Source organism: Haliotis asinina, chromosome 7 (genome assembly GCF_037392515.1).
Source record: "Haliotis asinina isolate JCU_RB_2024 chromosome 7, JCU_Hal_asi_v2, whole genome shotgun sequence".
Classification (NCBI taxonomy): domain Eukaryota; kingdom Metazoa; phylum Mollusca; class Gastropoda; order Lepetellida; family Haliotidae; genus Haliotis; species Haliotis asinina.
The window spans coordinates 45,590,178-45,611,069 of NC_090286.1; the positions used below are offsets into that span (position 1 = coordinate 45,590,178).

Genomic DNA, 20,892 nt, shown 5'->3' on the forward strand with positions numbered 1-20,892 from the left:
TAGCTCAACAAGAACAGTCTACGTATCCGGCGCCCGTGACGATCATGGCAGGGTTAGAATTAATCTCCTGCAACCCATGTTCGTCGTAAGTGGACAGTAACAGGATCGGGTGGTCAGGCTGATTGAGCTGAGGCATGTTCCATAGATCGATGGGGGCTGTGGGGAAGCCTAGTGGTTGAAGCGTTCGCTCGTCACGCCGAAGGCCCGGGTTCGAGTCCCCACATGGGTACACTCTGTGAAGTTCTGTTCTGATGTTCCCTCGCCATGATATTTCTGGAATATTGCTAAAAGGGACACTAAAACCACTCACTCACTCCATAGAGCGATGCTTATGGTGTAGGTCTCGTTCAGACCGAGGATCCGTTGTACCAAACCATCTTTGCGCTACGGTGATCGTTCCTACCATACGTAACACACACTTACGACAGTCGTAGAGTTAAGGCTGTTTTGTGTACGATGAACGCCGTTCATACCAAATTCAGTAGACTACCGTTGTAACCAGCTCAGAGGGGCTGTTGCTGTAGTTCGCTGTACCAATTTCGGCTAAAATGTGCAACAAGTGGCCGGGGCCAAAAGCAGTTCTTTGTTAGCGGCGACTAACGGGATCGGGTGGTCAGGCTCGCTGACTTGGTTGACACATGTCACCTTTTCCCATTTGCGTAGATCGATGCTCACTGTTGATCACTGTATTTTCTGATCCAGACTCGATTAATTACAGACCTCCGCCATATACATGTAGCTGGAGCATTGCTGAACGGCGTTAAGCAACAACCAAACCAAACCAAGTGCATCAGTTAGTTAGTTAGTTAGATATAAGCGTATTTGTTAACATTGAAGGAACTGTGGTTGAGAAACTGCGTTTTGTGGATAGATATTGGTGCACTCACTTACGCGTATTTACATGTAACTTTATACAACGCATGGCGCACGGGTGACATAGTGGTTTAAGCGTTCGCTCGTCGCGCCGACAACCCGGGTTCGATTCGCCGCATGTGTACAAAGTGTGAAGCCCATTTCTGGTGTTCACCCGCCGTAATATTGCTGGAAAATTGCTGAAAGCGGCGTTAAGACATTCTCAGTCAGTTATACTTCATATTGTATAAATGTATATGCCATTATGTACTCGTCAAACTCGTTTCAGCAAAGCTGTAGTTTTCCGACAATAAATGGTATATTCCCCAACGAATATATATCAGTTTCATGGCATGTGTTAAATATATACACACAAATACAGTTGATACAGCTAGTTAACGGGGATACAGCTAGCTAATATATCATAATTTGTGTCTTGTTTAACGGGGTTTCCTTCTAATATGTCAGCGTTCGCTTTAAACCTGCCGTCACTGACGCTGTTAAGGAGCGTCTGTACGTGACGTATTAGCGTATAGGATATTTGCGTGTCTGCTATACGGTCTGACGGATTGACTGACACGTCGAATTGTCCTTATCGATGAGCCGCTAAACTCGTTAGGAAATAAACGCAGCAATTTTTCAATACCTTCCTCGACAGCCCACAGAAGAATACGGACCATAGTGAATCCAGAACAGTTAAAGGGTTGAAAAGAAAATACCCGACTTGCTTCAGATGACTACAAAGGGTGAAACTTGTGATGTCCACGGCCTCCCAAATGTTGTTAAACTGCAATCTTGTATACTTTCGTTTCTTGTTAATGACGTCATGAAATAAAAATCAGTTTAAGTCTGCCTTCTTCCTTCGAACCTCATCACGAAATGAAATCTAAATCCGTTGTTTAGTCAGAAAAATGATCCTCCATGTCATAAGGTTTTATTAGTTTTTAAGACGCGATAAGATGACGTGGCAGTTTAATTTGGGAGTAAATCCCGAAGTGGAGAAGGTTTTGAAACCTAAGTGCTGACAACCCTAGATACATAGTTTAATCAACGCGAATGTGCTATTCGATTTTTCGCGGTAGGCCAAAACGGCTCATACAGCCTACATGATACATAGGCGCTATACTGTCGGCGGAGATGAAACATAGTCTGTCTCATACACACTCCCGAACCACATTATTTTCCCTCCTGCCTCTTTGCACTGCTACAGCTCTAAATGAGGCAAGTCTAGCTATAGATTTCCCCAGGTTCAGGATCTGAATCTCACTGGGTCTCCTTTTCAGTTTAAATGGGTATATTTGTTACTATCAATACGATGTATGTTCAGAGACAAAGCCTTAGACTAACATGGAACTGTTTCACTGGGCTTAAACCACGTGAATACGTTGAAAACAAACCCAGGTAAATGAGGCTCGAGGGACAGTCAACAACCTTGACTTTCATCACCGACAGAACGTATATACTGACAGTCCCGCATTTTCGAGGCGTATAAAACATATTCTTTTTATCACACACATTTGCTCTGTAATTTAGCATTCCGTATATCAGCATAATCATCTGGATTTCAATAAAACAATGAATTATCGATTAGTCCAATACTTTGTATTCATGCAGCGTATTGAAGAACCATCCTCGTCGATCATAATCATCTTACACGAATTTATACCCCGGGTTTAAGGTGCGTTATAATTACAAAGGCATTTCAAACAAGCTTGTTATTGTCTTTCCTCTTTAAAAATCACCGCTTTAAGCTTGATGCATGTATTGGGAATCTTGACATGCAATCAGGGAAAGTAATACCAAGGACGGTGATGTACTGCGTCTATCACGCCCTCATAATAAGACAGCTGATCCTGTGATCGTGAAATGTATTATCATTTTCTTCTTGAAACAAAACACTCGAGCATCCTGGCAACATTCTTAACAGGCGAAAATTATGAAACAATGGATACCTTTAAGAAGCTGCTTGCGTTAATTCGCAAGTCGTTATTGTCTCGTAACTAGAGAGGTTTTAGTGCACGTCCCATTGAATGGAGTTGCGTTGTTTATTTGTACATGTTGGATATATGGAATGCTAAAAGAGCTCCTGTCTGTGGTATCGCATGCTTATATGGTTTCCAGTTACGATGTCACATCGTCAAGTACAGGTTACAAACGACATATATGACTGTAACTATTAATTAAGTAACTTTACCTGTCTAGAGAATAAATATTTCTAGTTCAATAGGAAATGAGTTCCACCAATGAGTTCTTTCTTCAAATGTAGACTGAACGCTGGAGTTTTGAACTAAGGAAATATTCAGTGCTTTAACAAGACCAATATAGGAATCGAAGACGATACAAAGTTATGTGGCCTGTCACCAAATATCACTGAAAGCCCACATGTTGTAACCGATAACCGTTTTAAAATATTGACTTTGTGTCATTAGGATATGCGTCAAATAACAGATTGATATACACCATAAAATTGGAAGTTACTTCTTCCACTCATGTTTTTATGGTTGTCTCACATGGGTACAATGTGTGGACCCCATCCCTGTGTTATTGCTGGTGTACTGCTCAAAGCGGCGTAAAACTAAACTAAACTAACTCACTCACTTACTCCTATGTTGTCATCATCGCAAGGCAAGTCCCCTTGCACTGACTTTAACACAGAATAAGCAAGAGGCTACACAAGACATATCACCAAAACCTGAGGACAGACAGGTCTGTGCATCATCGACTACTCACACCCCCGAGGCACGATCACACACAAAGTAACACGTCAACCAAACACACTAACCATCCAACACTTACGAGTGCTATTGTGCGATATATTGTGCGCATGTGCGCGTGGGTTGTTTAACGCCGCACTCATCGAGTAAACCCTGTGACCGATATTATGAAGCACCTCACGTTGGCCGTAAGAGGGTACTTCCTTAAACAGTTCCGCGTTGCACAAAGCTGTCGTAACGCTGAGGTGATCGTAAACTCCCAAATGGCCCATCCTTTGGCGTAGGCTTAGGACAGTCGTAATGATACGGTCCCTTTGAGGAACGGGGCGTTGGGGCTAAACAGCGCACTTAGCTCCGCGAGGAGCAGTGGTGTCTGTTAATCATCGTAGAGCAAAATGTAACTTGTGCAACCGGGACTTGATTGTTCTTCAAAGCGACCATAGCGCTAAGGTGATCGAAACTTCCGTACGTACGACAGACTTACGATTATCATCGCTATGTGCAACTGACAAATTGGGTCCCGTTCAACAAAGCGGTTGTATCGCTGAGATGATTCTAACTCCCATAATTTAACATAGACTTCTGACTATCGTAGATTTACGTTCTGTTTGTGGATTCATTAAGTCGTCTTTTACGGTCAATTTAAGTTGCTGCTCTAACCCCGGTTCTAATGAAGCACATGGAACCTTTGGTGAACTGCCGCAAGGCGGACAGGTGACCTACCGAGTTCCTAGGGTACAGTACATTGAACACAGAACATGCCAACACGCCTCGACTACAGACCGAAGGTGCCATTTGACGAAACGAAAGTAATCACCCAACAATAACAGTATGTACAATGAGTACTACAGTTAAAAAATAGTGACTTATGTTTAGCGACACACATTATGCTAGGAACTGTTACCTTCGCAAATGCAAAATCAAGAACTTTTCTATTTGACTATTTATGCACAAATACTTTTTTCGACAAGTAAGTTGTGGAGATGGAGGTTTATGACTGCAACTAGAAACATCTTGTTTGGTTTGAACACGGCCATGGCTGTATGCTCCAGATCCATACCCAGATTATGCAAGGAGCATTTTCTGTCTGGCAAACGGTTGGCATCACGAGACAAACGCTCTCTAATGTCTGTGGCAGGAACACAGCTTGTAGCCAACGTGCTGAGCCGCAAAAAGACACACTTATTGTTTTTTCTGCCTAATTTCAAAGACTCTCATCTTACAAGATGTTCGTGTGTGTTTCGACGATAGCTTGTATTTATCATGTGCGTTGCGCTTAAGTTGTTGTCTCTTACTTAACGACTAAGGCTTGCGTGAAATATGGTCATGGTGTTACCTATACACTCTGATCATAAAACGAACACGTATGTGCCGAAGCGGGTTTTATTTTGAAACGGATCAAAGGGAACGTAGGCGCGAACGAACTGAGAAGGTGCGGGAGAGATTCAGGGGCATGCTATATATACTGACTGGCAAAAGAAGGCAACATTTGAAAGCTGGATTTTGAGCCAAACATTTAAAATGTTACCAGGTTGAAAATAGACTCCGTAACCCAGCAAACGTAAGGTCCAAAACGCAGCCTTACAAAGGGGGAACCCGTGGCAAGTACATCCACCCCATTACCACGACCGTGCATAAACCACTGACTGCTTAATTCACTTTCAGCAACACACATGTATGTGTATGAGAGAGTGAATATGATTTTACGTCTCTTGAGCAATATCACAGCGGGGACACCAAAAATGGGTTTCACGTATTGTACCCATGGGGAATCGAACCCAGATCTTCTGATGGACGAGTGAACGCTTTAACCACAAGGCTACTCCAACGCCCCCATGCGGCTGTATATTTACTTTTGTGCGACAGTATACGGATATCCCGTAATACTCGACACAGGCCAACACATCGTTGTGATCAATTTAGCATCATCTTCGTATCTCCATGTTTCTTACATCAGACGTGTGGTGGAACTATTAGCTTAAAGGGGAAGTTTTTCCACACTTCGTTATTCTTGTTTATCGCTGAGGGTTGTGTTTTCTGAGTCATGATAAACAATCTTTAAAAAACACGGTAATAATTTTCTGTACATTTGAAATGTATACGTTAAAATTCGCATCATTAAGAGATTTCTTGTGACATTTGTTTATGCCAAACATATTTCTTCAGGGAGTTTGTTTTGTTTTCTTTATAAAATGTAACCGTGCACTGACGCCAGATTCAAGTGAATGAGCTGCGATAAATATAGAAGTATCTAGTCCTAGGCCAAATGCTAGAAAAGTCCCTATCTTTCAGGATCTCTCAGCAGCAGTAAACGTGTTATTCAGTAATTAGTATGACACCCCCCACCCGCCAAAAATTCTTGTTGATGTGGAACAAGCAACAGGAGGTATCAGGTTACTAAAAACTAACTGGGTTCAGTCCACTTTTGAAACAGTGTCCACATGTTCATAAACAAACTGCTTGAGAATTGATCACATTGTCTAATGTGTGGTGACAAGCACTAGTGTTCAACATGGTCAAGATATGCAGTATGGGTGATAAGGTTGGGTGTATCATATTACCTGATTTTCATGATATCTCTACATTTGGCCTGGGAGTATATCTAGGTCTTGATCTAGGCGTGATGCGGGTGATATTGTTGTGAACAATCATTCAAACAATGGAAGAACAATTTTAGGTCATGCGCATACGCAGGAGATGGACAGAAACACATTCTGTCCCCATGAGAGGAAAACTAATGTCAAATCAATTCTAGTCTTGAAAGCTAATTCATTTTTCAAGATCAAGACAATCGATTTCGTAAGACAGAAATTGCTGATGTAAATAGTCCCTGGTCTGTGTAAGTTCATGAGATGGAGAGAAACTCATTCTCTCCCCTTGAGTGGAATACAAATGTCATTTCAAATTCCTCGTCGATATTCAAAGCAAATTCTCTCAATTATATTAACAATGAAGACAAGCACAGTCATAATCAGAGATATCGTCATCGATATACCCATGACTTCAAGAAACCTGCAAAAAAAGAACGAGAAAAGATTAAGATAAAGGAGTCTCAGACTCCCTGCACCATTGCGTTCTTCCCTAATAGTTAATATGGTCACCGGCATCACCCCAACAGACATTATTCATGAGTGAGTGAGTGAATGAACATGGTTTTACGCCGCTTTGAGCAATATTCCGGGAAGGTCATGGCTGGGAACACCAGGAATGGGCCTCACACATTAAATCCATTCAGGGAATCGAACCCAGACCTTCGGCCTGGCGACTGCATGCACCAGTACCCGTATTAGTTGAAGACATTAAGTCTACTCCTTTTGCTCACCGTTGGAATGGGATAATCATTGAAAATGGAAAACCAGCATGCTTTCATCCTGCCAAATGGAGCGGTTTTAATTTGTTCACAAACAAAATCATTACTCATTTTTTTTAAATTACCATTCCTAAGCTCCGGTAATTTTAACAAAAGAGAATGGGAAAGTTGTATTTTATTCAGTGCTAAAATGTGCATTTTATCTTCTCAAATGTATTCTAAACTATACTAGACAAAGAGTCTTTGAAGGGCATTTAGAAGTGCTACACATAAAGATGAAGAAACAAGACCATACTTCGAAACGTCGCGAGTCTTCACAATAAACAAGTTGTCATCCATAAAAACCCTTGTCTTTATACTGGACAAAATAAGTTAAGGATATTGGTATATTTATGATTGATATTTCATCAGTGTGTCATGGGATAAATAGATTACTATTCATAATTTTAAAATGTACATATATCTTTAACTAATTTTGTTCAATATATGAATTAAAATGTACAGTACTGTTGAAATGTCTAAGATGCAGGATTTGATAACTTTTTGATTGGATTCTGTTTTACTAAATAGATAGCGCATGTTTTACCGTAAAATAATACGTGTCAGTTACGTTTGGAATGACCTAATCCACCGTGTGCAAATGGGTAATATTTCATACCTATGGATGTGAGACTTCAATAACATTGTTTGTTTTTTAAATTAATAAAAATGGAAATGAAAATTCTCTCATGAAACGAACAGCCCCGAAGGCATGCACGCACGTCTTAATCTCCTGGGTTCCAGGCCACTCAGCGTGTGTCTAAAATAACATCGGTCGTCACCATGCTTCCCCGTTACCCAGACACAATTAGGCTGAGGTGATCTTGTCGCTTCTGTTGACATAAGACTTGGCACCAAATATCCGGTATATTTCTTTCTGAACTCGGTAGACTTAATTACGTTCCTTCCTTTTTGGCTGGTTCCTTTACTTACTGAAAACACCAGTTTGATGACCTTTCTACTGGAGCGTTCATTTTGTCTGTGTGAAATCTATGGTGGCGCCTTCCGTTTGCGGGTTTTCCACTTGGGCATTTAATCTGAGTCCGGTACTTAAGCACTATCGGTTCTTATCACAATGTTATGAAACTTATGAACACAAGGGGTTAAAATATTTTCTTGAAACAGAGCCGAAAATTAGTCAATTCAACAGGACTTTTCGCAACTTGGCGTTTTATGACATATCCATGATACTCTAAACATATTTTTGGTAGGGCATGAAACCGAATTACAGCAACAAGGTGTCGGCACTGAGTAAACAAAATAATAGTTTCATCGGAAAGTGAGTGAGTGAATTTGGTTTACGAGTATGTCGGCAATATCATGGCGAGTGAGCATCATTTGGGAGTAACGCCTGAATGCTTGGATTCTGTTTAGTCTCCAAATATGGTTATGGAAATGAGGTAAAAAGGAACCCAGAACAGTTCTATAATTTTGGAGCTAGAACTGAGGCCAAGAGGAACCTAGTCGAGTTCTGCAGTTTTGGGATTGAGAACTTTGGCCAAACGAAACCCAGAACAGTCCTTAATTTGTGGGAGTTAAACCTTTGGCCTAAAGCAACCAAGAACAGTTCTCATTTTTTGACAGCCAGAACTGTCACCAAAAGGAACCCAGAACATTTTTTTGTATTATTTTGGGAGCAAGAACTTAGGCCAAAAGGAACCCAGAACAGTTCACAATTTTGGGAGCTAGAACTCCCACTCATTCTAGTTTTGAGTTTGACTGTTCACATCTATGCGTTCCTGTGTGGGCGAATTACGACACCTGACACGGCGAGACTTTCCATATCTCTTGTTACAGTCTACAACTTCATAAACTACAACAATAGATAACACATGGAGAGAATACCTGGTTCGAGTCCCGCAGCGTTCCCTACTGTCTTACCTGGAGCTTGACTTACTCATTCAGGTAAGGCACTGTAGGTGCAACATGGGCGGCAAAACTATTAGTGCTCACTTTTCATTTCAGGAGAAAATGGATTACGTCTGTCGGTTAAACATCATAGAGGTATTTGAAGGTTACCTGTGTCAATGTAATGTAAGCAGTTCAGAATTCATCCGAGTTGTCTTTTATCAAGGGTGTTGAGTGAGAATTTCATAATACATACCAGACCGTCTGCACAAAACGTGATGTTGATGGTTTCTCAGTCCTACACTTCAGCATCCTCCTGCATTCAAGCATAGCAAGCTGTTCTAGGAAAGAACAGAACGGCATTTCAGAGAAAGCCATTACAAATACCATTTCCTCAAGACAGTCAGGGTTAAGACAAATAGTCTTTAGTGGGAGTATTCAGTGTCTTTTTACGCCGCTTTTAGTAAAATCCCAGGAATGTCTCGGCGGGGGACACCGGAAATGGTCTTCACGGAGCATCCCCACTGCCCATTTGTCGGCTGTAATGTGAATTGCTAGGAAAGGGTCAAGGTTCTCTTTTCTAAATTTTAGTATGTCGCCATTGTGTACCCTCTGTGTTTCCAAAACGTATTTCGAACTTGAAGAAACGTTCTGCGGGTGTTTTTGATTTTGGGTGTTTTCGTGTTTTTTTAATACTTTAAAGGGATTTCTTTGTTTTTGTCTAAACGTCTTTTAACGTTTCTGGGTGTGGCACGACCTGGGGTCAAACACCGACTTTCCAGGCACCGCACAGACACCATATCTACTGGACACTTGAGGCGGTCCTGGTCTTAAATAGACTCGACTGTATGCTAATTTGCTGTTATGGAATGGCGATGTGATTTCATGGCTAGCTCTGGTCGTGTATTATTACAAGGACGGGTAATTGTGATTAATAGGTTAAATTAACCGCCTGTGGTTTCGTTTAGAGTTCATTATGTTCATATTCCACGAGCGTACACATAATCAGAATGGGTTCAGTTCAGTGTGGAAAGTTCAGGGCGAGTTCTTGTGGGTTATTTCCTTATAATAAACAGTAAGAGAGTGTCATATATCAGGCTTGTGACATCTCCAGATGACCCTGAATAGTGAACACGTAGCCAGTGACAGCCCTGGTTGGTTCCTGTGTTGGCGTGACCAAGCTCTATGCACTGAGCGTACACGTTTGGTAGACAGGAACCCAGTCAGCGTTCGCCATTGCCGGACTACAATAAAATGAAAGCCAATCGTATTGTTAATTTAATTCATAACCAAACATGTATACAGTCACATAGTCCCTGAAGCATATTATTTTACCAACAGCCTTGCCCTCCTTGGAATGCTGAAGCCCTATATGAAACAAGTCACGTGGGATTTTCACAGGTTCGGGCTAAATCTGTGGTCTCCCTGAGGCTTCTTTTCAATGTTAGTGAGTTTACTTGTTACTGTCCAAATTATATATATTCATGGACAAGGCGCTAGTCTAGCAAAAGGCTTCAAACTAAGATTAATTCTGTTGTACACATATCACAGTTCATCTATTCAGTACCATCACTGAGCATGTTCACCTGGGCATATTATGCAAAGTCAATTGTTGCATTAATGAATGTATGGAACATGGTCGAGCTAAAATCTTGTTTCCTTGTGTCCCAACCCGTTGTTTGCTCTGATTATGTTCCAGGGTTGGTCAGCATTTTCACCAAAGCGGTGAAAGCGCTGAAGACCTGCATCACGAACAAACATAAAAATCATGAACCGGCGTCTCAACAGGTATGACCTGATACACGCGATAATCCGAGCTGGAATTGGGCGTACCAATGCTTGTCGCAAGAGGTCAGGCCGCTGTCTTGGTTGACACAAGTCATCATATCCCATCTTGTAGATCGATGCTCATGATGCTGATCACTGGATTGTCTGGTCAAGACTCGATTGTATAGTAACCGCCGTCATACAGCTAGAATATTGCTCAATGAGGCGCACAAACAAAGAAACAAACAGACAAACAGCACATGTCCTGACATGACCGGGAACCTGTATTCACACCTGGTACCGTCGAGTTGCTTACCTTATTCGTCATCTCCCTGTCGAACGGGGCAGCTTAAAGAGGACATCCAACGCAAGCATTTTTTTCAACGACTTCAGCGGAATGTGACAAAACGCCCATTCAATTTCGTTGCATTTCAGCTGGGTATATTTTCGTTTTCTTAACGAGACTCCCAACACCGGATCGATTTATTCGGTTGATAATGTATACATTTAACTAAAATCAATGCATGTATCGTCCATATGTTAAACCAATTATGGATGTTTTAGTGTTAGCGAGTCATAGAGCTGGGTCGCCTACACATCAAAGGACTATAGAAGAGGAGATAAAATCATTAACTTAGCGCAATCACTCTTTCACTGAACTGGCTCTGCGATAAACTCACCTTTAAGTTCTGTTGCTGAGGAAATTGACAGCCACAGGGTTGCGTGACACTGACAGTCCCTCACCGAGCAGTTCTTCAGAGAGTGGACATCAGAACAGAAAGGTATCCGTTTGAAAATACACTTTATGCTTAATGGCAAATGGTATGTAGTTTGTGTAAGTGCGTCCAATATGAAGACGCGCTGTCTGTGGAAAGGGTAATATATTTGTATGACACTATTTTGATCGTTGTTGGTGATTTGTGAATGAATATTGATGGATTTTCCGTTTCACTTCTCTTTCTCTTTTCAAGAAAAATTGAACGTTTAATTTAAATCATTTACCAAGCGTTCAGTTCAAATCAAATTCATAATATTTCTTGTATCAGTTTTGCTTTTAATAATATCCTTATTACTTATCAGTTCTTCTTTCATTATTTTTCACTCAGTATTCAAGAAAACACACATATAACATGTACATGTATCGTGAGTCGACAGATTTTACTTTATTACAGGTCCTTTCTTTGGCTGATAATGCACGTTTTCAATTATCTGATACTTACACATGGCATGGTTTAATATTTGTCGAATTTTGTCAAATTATGCAATAGCACGCAGCACGTTAACAACATGCAGCTCATGGCGCCTTTTACGACATTGCTCAACGCGTGAGCCAGCTTTACAACATCGATTCCGCTTTCTGGCAAACATAAATGAGATATCTCGGTGGATTTTATCGCCAGGTCAGATCGAGCAAAATACACGGTAAGGACTATGCTTGTTTTCCTTTGCATGATTCGAAGCAATATTTTCGGATTCTACTGTGTATTTATCATCTTTCGGCGAAAAGAAAGCCCTAAACTCGACAAACATCACCTCACGTGCAGTGCAGCGATCGCGCTGTCAATCGCTCGCTACTTGTCAAATCTCACCCAAGCTTACATCAAGACAGCGGTATAAACCACGGCGCACATGACTTGGAACAAGCGTCATTGCATTATGATTATGTTCCAAATCATCTTGAACTGTGTATTTGTTTTGGAAAGGGTATGTGTTCGATAGGAAAAGATAGTTAAAACACGACCTAGCGTGTCGGCATTGCAACCTACTTCAGCCGAGAGCATCTCTCTCCGACGTCCGCGCGCACTTGCTGCCACAGTTGTGCATGTATTGAAATTCGTGTCGTTGTGAAATAGCTGCAGTGAGCCGAGAATACGTATAATACGTGGTCATTATAGACTATTGCATGGCGAGACGAGTACGTGAAAGTGATATAGATAGTTGCTGATCTTGGGAAATAAAGAGTTTGAGAGGAAACAGCGGAGAAAAGAAGCACTCTCCAGCTGGTCTGAGTATTTGCGAGTAGCCACGTCTTGGAGCGCAGGCTGAGAGAAAGTAAACACATCTGATTGATTTTCCATGAATGTACCATTTGACTGTTTATACTGGAGTGACAGCTTGCTCTGTTACTGATCATGGATAATATCAGTGATTTTTCGTGAATAGTGGCCCTAGTGTGTGCTGGACTCCAAGGCAGACAAGTCATAGCTGGAATACATATTCCTTGACATGCCCCAAGCTGACTAAGTCACTCATATTTAAACAGGTTATTATGACATGTAACTGTTGGCCCCGCCTATTCATGATTTGTCAACTTTTCATGGTTGAAACTGCAATTTGATTGACAGCAAATGGGTTCACTTATTATTTTGATGATGACAGTGTTTTCATGTGCTTTCCCACATGTTGGTGAGAATGTCCCCCAATTCATAAATTATGAATAGCTAGGCTGTTGATGCTTGAGAGGACACAGAAAATCGAAGGGAAGTCAACATTATATCCAAAGCTAATGGCTCAATCATGGATGATTTCACACATATGAAATGACTTAAACTTTTCTTTGATGTTCCATCAGGCGAAGAAATGATGCTACTGTATATATTTTCAGTTAATTCCACATTCACCCAACAACAAATAATCAGTATGAATAAGTAAACACTCATGTGTCTTAATCCATTATGATATTGAGTGTTTGAAGTTTTGTTTATGGAAATAGGTTATGGTGTAAATAAAATTAATTATGGATTTATTGTTAATGACACAGATTATTCCGTGACATACTAGCCAAAACATAAATGTTTTTCTTTAATCATGATGTGGATATTGCTAGTTTTGAATCAGACAGCTTTCTTTGTATATTCAGATGTTTGTTTTCTCACTACTGCACAACTAATTACATAGTACAAAACATACAAAATGCAAGAGGCTTCCAATTAGTGTTGCAGTGAATTATTAATATGATCTGTCTCTGGTGAAATAAACAACATTTCATTGCCAAGTCACATGGGTGCATGAACCGGTCAATATCATCCTTGGGCTGTGATGTATATCTGTCAACCATAATGCTGTCCCAGGAAGCAAAGATGACAAAGCCGATATATTTCTTGTGGCTATGTGTTGACTACTTTCATAGAAACAATGAGTTACTTGAAACTTTTCTAGTCAAAGAATTCATTTTAAAACCAACAAATTACAAGTACATCTTTTAGTATAATGAAATTAACTAGGTTTAGAAATAAATACAAGAAACTGCCTAGTAATTACAATGACAGTACACAATGTGATGGTAATACAATTTTAAGCATGTTAAGTGGTGGTATAACATGCAACTTGCAAGAGCATTGATATAGCTATAAGGCCCGTGTCTGATGACCAGGGCCTAGATTTTCGAAACTGTCTTAGAACGAAGATAGTCGCAAAGTAATGTTAATGATGTCACTTTCAACTATCTTCATGTTCAGAGAGCTTCGAAAATCTAGGCCCAGTTCTAAAGTGGGAGTGAGTGAGTTTAGTTTTATGCCGCACTCAGTAATATTCCAGCTATATGGCGGCGGTCTGTAAATAATCAAGTCTGGACCAGACAATCCAGTGATCAACAACATGAGCATAATCTGCGCAATTGGGAACCAATGATATGTGTCAACCAAGTCAGCGAGCCTGACCACCCGATCCCGCTAGTCACCTCTTACAACAAGCACAGTCGCTTTTTAGTTCTAAAGTGGACCTTCATAAGTTTCTAAATAGGATAACTTTGACGCCAGTGTTTACATCAATTAGTAATACATGCCTTACAACTGACTGTTTCTGTAACAGAATGCTGTGAACTTCAACTGAATAACTATCTACTACTTAAAACACAGTGTTATGAACTTCTACTGAATTCTGTCTACTGCTAGACCTGAGTTTCACATTGGTAACGTGTGAAGCCCATTGCTGGAATATTGCTAAAAGTAAAAACATAGTGAACCTATATTCACTCACTATCTACTGATGAAAACACAATGTTATGAACTTTTACTAAACTTTGTTTATCTATAATTTACTCAACCATATACCACAGGCCACTCCACAGGATATTTCACACCGTCATGATATTGACATGCTTATATACCACAGGCCACTCCACAGGATATTTCACACCGTCATGATATTGACATGCTTATATACCACACAGGTCTTGGTATTCGTGGGGTTACCACCTGAACAAAACGATTGTCACGATCTGTTAGCTTGTCATCAACGTTGAGTGTTTGTTCATTTCACCATGAAATCAACATTTCCTTGTTGAGAAACGTTATTCAACATATGGTATAATTCCTACATGGAACAATTATTTTGATCTATAACAATCTATACTTTATTGTTACAGTTAAATGCTACAATGAACTCTCTGTACAGGCTAATGAGGTCGATAGAAAAACCAATAAAATGGATCAAGATTGATATGGCACAAGCAGTGAAACATTTCTTGAAAAGTTCAAGTACGGTTTCTCAAGTTTACTTGGCATCTCAAAGGAATTTTACAAATTTAAAATTTGATTGGAGACAGTGGTGAGGCAATTACTATGAGTCCTTGGGGTATAACAGAGTATAATGAATGATTCATTTGTATACCCCACTGGACCTTTGTTTCGTTTGTTGCAGAACATTCACGTAGTGCGATGTTGAGAAATATCTAAATAAGTCAAGACATGAGGTTGATATGTTCACTGAAGCATTTAGTTGTTGTTTCAGGCAAAACATGCATTCACTCAGGTGTTGCATCAATGTATATTTAATGATTGTATGTTTGTCAGTGTTGATTGTAAGCAAGCCAATCAGTAGTCCTGGAAACTGGATGTGGAAATCATTGGGGAAAAGGTTAAAACGAGGCTTTACTGCACTGTTGCTGTATCTATGTGGTATACATGTATGTTCTTGGAGACCCGTGTTACTATACACATCTCAATACATTATTCATGAGACAATGTTCCAGAAAAAGGACTAAACAATAACAGAATGATAAACAGTAAGAGAGAGCATCATCTTGGCCATATTAATAGTTTTGAGTCTATTGCAGGGAAGCCAAGATCATATGAAAAACTCAGGCAACCTTTCAAGCTCACTTTTATCACTGTTTACATCATCGCAAAGTTTTGTCAAAGCCTAAAATATGTACTTTGTTTGATCATTTATCAAAGTACCTGTCAATATGTATTATGAATCATGCTGAAGACCACAGATCATGGTGCCTATATGCTTCAGGGTAACGTTTCTTCCTGTATCTGATAGTACAATGGATGTTTTGTTCACAGCCATATTTGCATTCTTGACATGCAAAACGTATAGGGGACAACCATAAACAACATGCAGGAGATGGATTACAATAAAACCTTCCATTTTCCATCTGTACAGCAAACCCACCTGTGTCCGTGTTTACTGTGAGCCAACCCTTCACTGTTTTCACTGTGTCCAGTATGTGCAAAGAATCCACCCATGTCCACATTTACAGTGGACCCACCCATGTCCATATTTACAGTGGACCCACCCATGTCCATATTTACAGTGGACCCACCCATGTCCATATTTACAAAAACCCCACCTAAGTCCATGTTTACAATGAACCCACCCTTGTCTATTTTTACAATGAATGCACCCATGTCCATATTTACAGTGGACCCACCCATGTCCATATTTACAAATAACCCACCCACGTCCATATTTACAAAAAAAACCCACCTAGGTCCATGTTTACAATGAACCCACCCTTGTCCATGTTTACAATGAATGCACCCATGTCCATATTTACAGTGGACCCACCCATGTCCATATTTACAAATAACCCACCCTTGTCTATGTTTACAATGAATGCACCCATGTCCATATTTACAGTGGACCCACCCATGTCCATATTTACAAATAACCCACCCTTGTCTATTTTTACAATGAATGCACCCATGTCCATATTTACAGTGGACCCACCCATGTCCATGTTTACAATGAACCCACCCTTGTCTATGTTTACAATGAATGCACCCATGTCCATATTTACAGTGGACCCACCCATGTCCATGTTTACAATGAACCCACCCTTGTCTATGTTTACAATGAATGCACCCATGTCCATATTTACAGTGGACCCACCCATGTCCATATTTACAAATAACCCACCCACGTCCATATTTACAAAAAAAAAACCCACGTAGGTCCATGTTTACAATGAACCCACCCTTGTCCATGTTTACAATGAATGCACCCATGTCCATAATTACAACAAGTCCACCCATGTCTGTTTACGGTGGACCTAACCTGTCCATTGTTACAGTGAACTTATCCTTGTTAGAGTTGACAAGTAGCAATGCCTTATCCATCTGTGTCTAGCCAGCTTAATTAGGGTCCAATGAACTAGGAAGTTGTCACTTACTGCTGAAGTTAACCAGTTTGTGGAAGATTGCACTATGTCATGGAACTTGAGTTCGCTAATAAGGAAGTATGGAAAAGGAGACCAAAAGAGACTGTTATAAACTGGTCAGTGCTCTGCCTGAACCTCAGTACATTTCTTATCCATCTGCTGTTGTAGAGGACACTGCAGAGGTGGTTTGAATACTCCAGTCAGTTCCTGATTCAGTTCATTTTAGAGCATGCCAAGCTGGCTGAGTGGGTTAGATTGCCAACTTTGTGTGTTGTTGGAGCCTAGCACCAGCATCTCAAATGTAACTTATGACTGACCACTTTCTAAACTGCATTGTGGGATGGTGAGGAAGATTGGTGATTAGCGCTTTTGCTGGTTTGCAGAAGGTCTGGGTTTGATTCCCCACATGGGTGCAATGTGTGAAGGCCATTTCTGGTGTCCCCACTCCATCATGTGGCTGGAATATTGCAAAAGCGGCATAAAAATAGGGCTGCAGCAATTTGGTTCGATTCACTGAAAATCGAATCTGACGCATCAGTTTCGATTTTCGATAACCATTATCACTGTTTCGCTTTGATATTTGAATATCTATTTAAATTTTTCCACACAGCGAGGACATAATCTTAATCAGTTTCAAGTGTTGAAATAGTGTTGACACCAGACTAATGAGAATTGTTGTTGGTAGACATCGCCCTAAAGGGCAAACTCACTTGAACTCTTAGAGAAAATGAATCCGATGTTTTTACTTCCATGAAGAGTGCAATCGAAAATGATTGAATCGAGGGTCGTATATCAAAAATCGAACTGAATGAAAGTTTGGCCAAATCGTTGCAGCCCTAAAAAAATAGGCACAAAACTGCATTGAGTATTCAGGGGCATTCAGTGAACTGCAAAACTCAAACCGAGCAGTTTTATTTATAGATGAATAGAACCACACTGACACTCAGAGATGATAGCAAAAAACACTATATCTGTCCTATATGTCTAGCTATTTATTGCTTATGAACACAAGTGGCTTACTCATCTTCACCTGTTGTGGAGAACACTGATCCCCCATCACTGCCTCATTGTCGGCAGGTTGTACTGCCCTTAACCCAGATGGTATAGTGTGTTTAGGGCACATGTAGACCATGTGCTGGTCTGTTGTAGCTTTGCTGGGAGTGAAATGTACAAACATGTCCATCTTGATGTGGGTGCTACTATCATGGCTACCAATCATCCACAGTGTGCGGCTATTGCTGCTTAGTGAGTGAATGAGTGAGTGAGTGAGTGAGTTGGGTTTACGCCGCTTTTAGTAATATTCCCATAATATCACAAGCGGAACACTAGAAATAAGCTTCACACATTGTACCCATGCAGGGAATCAAACCCAGGTCCTCAACATGACGAGTATGCTACTTGATGACAGAGAAAGTGAGATTTTGTGAAAGAGTGAGTTAGCTTTTACACAGATTTTGCAATATTCCAGCAATATAAAGGCAGGGGAAAGGGAAACCAGAAATGGGCTTCATTTTTACCCCCGTGTGAAACTGAATATAGGCCTTTGGATTGATGGTAAATAGGTAAACCTTCAGGCTACCCACTGTGTGAGATGTAAGAGAGAGCGACTGGTATTTTTAGTCTAATGTGATAATATAGTATTGTTTTCTGAACCCTTTATTTTTGATCTTGGACCTACAAGCTCCCTTAGAGTGAAGATAGTCATAAGTGCCCAATACTAACATTAGCACTGTCTGAGCACTAAGCTTTGAAAATCTCGTCCCTTTTTCTTCAACCAAGGCTATGGCATTGCTTTTTCTGTGCAGAGTTACTTCCCATTAGTGTGCCAGGAAACTATGATGACAAGTTTGCTCAAAGCACATGATTCCCTGATTATTCGCCTGTGGCTTTCCAAGAGTGGCAAATGTCAATGTACAAAAAACGACTTTCGTCCCATATTAAACTGACATGTTGTGATATGACAGAAATAATGTTATGTGGAGGGTTGAAACCAAAATCATTTGATGCAGTCAGACCAGATACCCTCAAATGATATATTCCTTGGCATATCGGCAGTAAACCGTGCCAGCTAAGGTTTCAAATGTCTATGGCCTGGTTTTATGGTTATTGCAGTATAACTAAAACAGTGTTCAAACTGCCTTTCATACTCAACACTCATTAAATCAACTGGCGCTGATGCTGACAACAGATATAAAGATATCTTTATTGCGCATGCACAAAATCCAAATGTCAGAACATAAACAGGTTATATCTTGTTTTTAATGATTTTTCTTTTCAGGTAAGCGATAAAAGGTAAAAAGAATTAAATTAATGATATATTTGAATATTATCATTCACAAGTCATCATGCTGGCTTAGTGGCAGTGTCAGGTGTATATTAATTTAGAAATTAGGACACTGGTTCCGATGATGCCAATTTGAGGAAAAAATTTGACATTTAGGCCCTTTCATTCATGTTTTTCTGTCAGACTAAGAAAGATGTATGTTTTCCAGCTAGTTAGTGCTTTCAGACACACAGTTGTTGAGGAAAGTTTCTTAGAGATGCATGTAAAAGAGTTTTTCTTTTGTCAGTTTTATGTCACATTGTGGCATTGTGTATTAATTTTATGTCACATTGTGGCATTGTGTATTAATTTTCTGTCACATTGTGGCATTGTGTATTAATTTTCTGTCACATTGTGGCATTGTGTATTAATTTTCTGTTACATTTCTGTTACGAAGTACATAACAAGGACAGGTAACTCAAACACTCACTCTGCACAAATATCATCCCATAACATTATCTTTACCAGAGAAATGCAAAAGATATCAGTAGGAACAAGTATCTGTATTAAGTTTCCTGGAAAAGGACACATAAGTAATTGCTGAACTCTTTCAACATGGCACCCTGATACACTGGCCATGACGTAAAGATCGTGAGAAATATATCATATCGGAGAAATATAGCATTCATATGTATTAAATCTATCACTTTTCACAATGTCAACAATGCATATTTCATTCTGATTACCCTCAAAAGTGTCTCCAGGAACATATTCTGGTACATAGATGACTTAACATTAGGTGGTGGGGTAGCCTAGTGGTTAAAGTGTTCACTCATCACTTCAAAGGCCTGGGTTCAATTCTCCACATGGGTAAATGTGCAAAGCCCATGTCTGGTGCCTTCATCATGATATTGCTGGAATGTTGCAGAAACTGTCATCAAACCCCACTCACTCATGCACATAGCATTAGACGATTGACACAGACAGTTTGGCAGGTCACTTCGTCAGACATTTATCTTGTTTGTTGCAAACATGCTAATTAAAAAAGTCTAAGAAATGAAGAAAATACATCATAAAAAGTTTCTATTCCATAAGATCACTCCTTACTTGTTTGATGTTATTGTGTTCAGAGCTTTGTGGCAATAACAAATAAATGTTCACTTATTAGTCACACAAACACTCAAATATTTAATTATAGTTGTATGAAAATTTGAGTGTTTCTCAACCTCTCTTAAGCTGTACATCTTTTGATAATATTTGAACAATTTTTGATACAGCTCTAAAACATTCTTTCCTTAGGTTTACCTGTATGGTCTTGAGTACAGCATAGAATGTACGATAGTTTAACTTTAGATCAGATTGATTTGTATTTCAATCAGTTAGAGAGGAAGATCTGAAATGATGCATAAACGTAGATCAACAACTCACCTTAAGAACTGATATTTTCCAAGTATGTACTTTTGTTTGCTCATTAAAAGTGTGCTTTTAAATGACGGATTTGGATTCACTCTCAACAGAGTAAACATAAATATAGCTGGATATATGATGTCATTAGAACTACCGAAATAGCAGAACTTTAGTTTTACATAGCAAAGCGTTTCCAGCATCTGAAGTCTTTGAACACTGTTGGAACCCATTTTGAACTGCAAATTGATAGAGATAGGCCAGTATGAGTCATTGATGGTTTACATCCAGATAATTTTGGGGGGCG

At 40.0% G+C, this 20,892-nt stretch overlaps 1 protein-coding gene across 1 annotated transcript in view; it reads left to right on the forward strand.

Moving 5' to 3' along the window:
* The first annotated feature begins 11,919 nt into the window (after positions 1-11,919).
* Positions 11,920-20,892, forward strand: part of LOC137292149 (choline transporter-like protein 1) — a 213,897-nt gene continuing 204,924 nt past the window's right edge. Inside the window, exon 1 of the mRNA XM_067823691.1 lies at positions 11,920-11,952. The gene's annotated coding sequence lies outside the window, so the exon portion shown is untranslated. The remainder of the gene's footprint in view (positions 11,953-20,892) is intronic.